The sequence below is a fragment of the Oreochromis niloticus genome, linkage group LG9, assembly GCF_001858045.2.
Source record: "Oreochromis niloticus isolate F11D_XX linkage group LG9, O_niloticus_UMD_NMBU, whole genome shotgun sequence".
NCBI lineage: Eukaryota > Metazoa > Chordata > Actinopteri > Cichliformes > Cichlidae > Oreochromis > Oreochromis niloticus.
The window spans coordinates 31,871,755-31,876,491 of record NC_031974.2 but is presented as its reverse complement, the minus strand read 5'-3'; the positions used below and the strand labels follow the sequence as shown (position 1 = coordinate 31,876,491).

Genomic DNA, 4,737 nt, shown 5'->3' with positions numbered 1-4,737 from the left:
AAGAGTAGACTGATATATTAAATATTCCTTTATTGGGTGAGAAAATCAGAGCATGTCATAACTGCTTTAAGTCATACAGAATAGATATCAGAGCCTTAAACAGGCTGACTTCTGCTAAATGGGTCAAACTGGGCAGAAAGTATACAAACACATAACATCCTTATAGAATATGATGTAACACTATAGATCAACTTAGCTCAGAATATATAAAGCATATAAACAGTTACAGCAATATGATGCAACAAACACAGCAGTGCTACTAATCCAAAATACTCAAAGCTTCATAGAACTGAAACAAACATTTATTTTTAGCTCCATTCTGCTGCTGATACATACTTTAGGTTTCTGAATATTAAACTTGTTGCTGCCTTTCATAGTGTGTAACTTGAAGGCCCTGAGTACTTTCTCCCACACTGAAAACACTGGGATGATAACATTATTTGAACATTACCTAATAAGACTGATTCAGGACAGACAATTAGTTATGTTAAACTTTCCTAGCAGTCCTTCACAAACAGGGAACAGTCTGTCTATTCTCTCCATCTGTCAGCTGCTGCTGGCTCTTCCTCCTCCTCTTCCTCACACACTGCTGAGTTTGTCCTGGTGGATCATCAGGGGTGCAAAGCCTCACAGATGATGTGCAGCAGTGGGTCCCTCAGTCTGTCCTCACTCTGGACACTTGCAGTTGTCACACATGGAAATCAAATGTGTGATAAGCTGCAGGATTCAAACACAAGTGTAACTTATAAATACATGTTCATACTTTTATTCCACAATCAGAGAGAAAGAAACAGAGAGAGAGTGCAGGACAGACAGACAGGTGACAGTCTCAGGTGTACACACTGCTACAAAACAGCACAAGAGAAGGAGGATTTAGTGTTTGTGTTATTACGAGTGCTAAACAAGAAGAGTTCCAGATGGTCCAGTGGACACATGTGTGACTCCTGTGATTAAAGCATCTTTCTTTCAGCTTAACGAGTGAACCGTCAGCTCGTTCAAACACACGTTAAAGTCCGTTTGGCTCGACACCACCGAACAGAGGCAGCAATATAACATAGCTAACATTAACAGTGCAGTGAATCCTGCTTGTGCCGTCATATTCAGGACTGCAAACCGAGCAGCATCACTGACTTTCAGCTTGTTGTGTTTGTGGATATATGACTGACTTTAATTATCCATAAAATCATCACATTCTCTGTAAGATTAAAGTCAACTATTGAACGGCATATATTTTGAAGTAAAGGCTTTAAAACCAAGTTAGTACAAACATCGCTAATGTCACTTAACTTTGCTGACATGTGGCCAACAGTAATGTTTTAATGTTCTTCATTATAAAAACATTTGCGCATAAATAAGTGACATAATATTCAGTACTTACTTCTGAAAGTTTACTCTTTGGCGGCTCCGCTTCCGCCGTTTTTTTCGGCAAAATTATCCACACCACGGCCGCGCTATGAAATCTGGGATATGTTGGGCCATGAAGGCTACACCGACCCATCCTTAAAATTCAGGGAAATTAAGGACGCATTTGAGGGCCGCATTTCGAGCAGCCTTTGAATTGGGACAGCCTTCGTCGTGTCGCTGTGACATAATCGTCCTTAAAATGTGGCCTTTAAGGCTGCAGACCCTGAATTGGGATAGAGCCCAAATCCGGTCATTGGTACTTCCTGGCTTGTGTAGTTACTAGGTAACAAAAGCTCAACACTGCCCCTAGCGTCCTGGAGCACTTCCGTTGTGTTTTGGAATTTGCAAGTGTTTTGGAGTTTGCATGTGTTTTGGAGTTTGCAAGTGTTTTGGATTTTGCAAGTGTTTTGGATTTTGCAAGTGTTTTGGAGTTTGCAAGTGTTTTGGATTTTGCAAGTGTTTTGGAGTTTGCAAGTGTTTTGGAGTTTGCAAGTGTTGTGGAGTTTGCATGTGTTTTGGAGTTTGCAAGTGTTTTGGATTTTGCAAGTGTTTTGGATTTTGCAAGTGTTTTGGAGTTTGCATGTGTTTTGGAGTTTGCAAGTGTTTTGGATTTTGCAAGTGTTTTGGATTTTGCAAGTGTTTTGGAGTTTGCAAGTGTTTTGGATTTTGCAAGTGTTTTGGAGTTTGCATGTGTTTTGGAGTTTGCAAGTGTTTTGGATTTTGCAAGTGTTTTGGATTTTGCAAGTGTTTTGGAGTTTGCATGTGTTTTGGAGTTTGCATGTGCTTTGGAGTTTGTACGTGCTTTGTCTCTAGGGGCCACCGTATTTACCATTTACCATGGCGAGAACCATTATCCACAAGTGAAGAGAACCTGGAACAGTGGTGAACCTTCCCAGGAGTGACTGGCCTCCTCCTCATGCAGGGCATCACAAAAAAACGCAGAGCAGCATGTGAAGAACTGCAGGTGTCCTTTGCCTGAGTTAAAGCCAGTGTTTATGATTTCAGTGGAAAAATTGCATCCATAGGAGAGGTCCAAGGAGAAAACCAGTGCTGAATGAAAAGAACATAAAGGCTCACCTCATATTGTGCTCATTAAATGCTTCACAAACAGGACAATTAGTATCAGTGACAACATGAATTCAAGTGTAGGCTTAAGTACACCACTGTACAACTTGCGCTCTCATGGTGAAAACAGTGGCAAGTAGGTTTGTGCATGTTGTACCATAAGTGAAAGAAAAGGCAATGAGCCATCATTTTGCACTGCATGCACACTGACAACAACAACAGTAATCACAAGCTTTTATACTTTAAAACATTCTGTAATCAGAGTTGGTGTCATTCAGAATTCCAGCCAATGATTGGTACAGGTTTAACTTTCAGACTCCTTTGTAAAGTAATGATTGCAATGTGCTACATAATATGAATTTTTCAACAATGTGTTTTGAAATGTAGGCTGCACTATATAGTCCTGTGCACTTTGCATTTGTTGTCAACTATTTTACAACACCATCACGGAGGCATCTGTAGCATGACAGTGATCCCTAATATACTGCCAAAGTATAAACAAAAAAAAGATTTCTTATGTATTCGAGAGAACAAATTCAGAGGCTAATCAGCCAACCACACACCAACCAGAGTCATGAGCAAAGTCTATATATACCTATCCACACCTTTGTAGAATATGTGCACACTGTAGCTGTATGTTCTTATGAATGTCTGCAATCATGCACGTGAGAGCACATAGACCATGCCCAAGACATGTTCTTTTTGAGCATCATGATACATCTTGACAGTTACATTCCATATTACATTAAATCTTCATCTCAGCAGCCATATTCTATTAAGGGTAGTTGCACTGACAAAGTCAGATCAAATTGCCCAGTACAATTAAAAGTGTAAAAAGCAATGCAAGAAGCAATGAGTGGGCTCTCACACATTTATGCACGTCAAGGCATACTGCGGCAAAGGCATACTGCAACAGAATGATTCTGCAGTGGAGAAGTTCTGGACTTTTATTGGCTGTTGTGCAAATAAGTTAAATGACATTTTCTGTGCCCCCTGTGTAGCTAATTATATGTCATGTTGTTACGTGTAGAACACGATTGCCACGTATATTGGATAATGTTTATCACTTAGTACAGATTTTTTACTGCCTCTTGATGACACTGTGACTGTGATTTGATGCCTCCAGGCCTGGACGTATTCCAGACATGTGTAGCAAAACACAATGTTGCCATGGATGAGTCAAAGTTTGAATGTTCAAAAACTTTGAATTACCATTTTAAAATGATAATAATCTAACCAATTCTGTAGGAGTTTGCTAAAGTGCCTGGAAATGGCTAGAACTGCTTCAAAATGAACATGAAATTCAAAATGGCAGACCAGATTTGTGGCATGGTTTCAATAAGGCTTTCTTGTATGTGTTTGTAAAACACAGCTGTTTGAATGTAGTGCTATGGAACCCTTTTGTGCTACCCACTGTGCAAGAGCCAAAGACATAAGTCATAATATATATTAATTTTCACCACTGGTGCTTGTCCAGTTACACGAGTTTTTAAGCATGTTGAGCCCCTCAAAAAAGTCACTGATTTGCTTAAATAGTAATAAATGAAGCAAGTTCTATAGATCGTTTGGCGAGTCAGTACTTGTTTTTTTACACGTACTTTTGAGAAGTGATTCCCCAACAAAGAAGGAAAATACCAAGAGAGTAACGATGGCTATGTCCAAAACACTGTAAGCAGCATGTTATTAGAGATAAACCAAGGAAACTAAACTGACTTTAGTTTTCTTTGACTCATAATCTGTGTGATTAATTGTTTGACCGTTTATTTAGCTATTGATTTATTGGCTGTTTGTTTTCATTTAAACTAGTGCTGTCAATAGATTAAAAAAATTAACCAATTAATCTCACAATTTTCTGTAATTAATCACGATTAATCGCAATTACTTGATCAACAGCCGGGTTGCAATTTAATTTTTTTAAACCTTATATTTAAGCTTGTAACTGACATTTATGCAATATAATGAAGTAAATGCAGAATAAACACAAAGAATGTTAAATGCTTAAATTCAAAGAGAATTTGAATAGTTTTCTTCAATCTTTTAGCACTGGTTCTCTCCTGTGAAATACAACTTTTTAAAAAACCTATATACTAATAGTTAAGTATACTCTAATGGTAAAAATGGTAAATGGCCTGTATTTATATAGCGCTTTACTAGTCCCTAAGGACCCCAAAGCGCTTTACATATCCAGACATCCACCCATTCACACACACATTCACACACTGGTGATGGCAAGCTACATAGTAGCCACAGCCACAATTGCCAAGTGGA

At 38.6% G+C, this 4,737-nt stretch overlaps 1 long non-coding RNA gene across 1 annotated transcript; it reads right to left on the bottom strand.

Moving 5' to 3' along the window:
* Nucleotides 1-679: 679 nt before the first annotated feature.
* LOC112847877 (uncharacterized) lies at nucleotides 680-1,701 on the bottom strand. The gene is made up of 2 exons (XR_003221714.1): nucleotides 1,379-1,701; nucleotides 680-717 (listed from the first exon to the last, which is right to left on the bottom strand). It is a non-coding gene; the product is annotated as an uncharacterized LOC112847877 (long non-coding RNA).
* Between the last annotated feature and the right edge of the window lie 3,036 nt (nucleotides 1,702-4,737).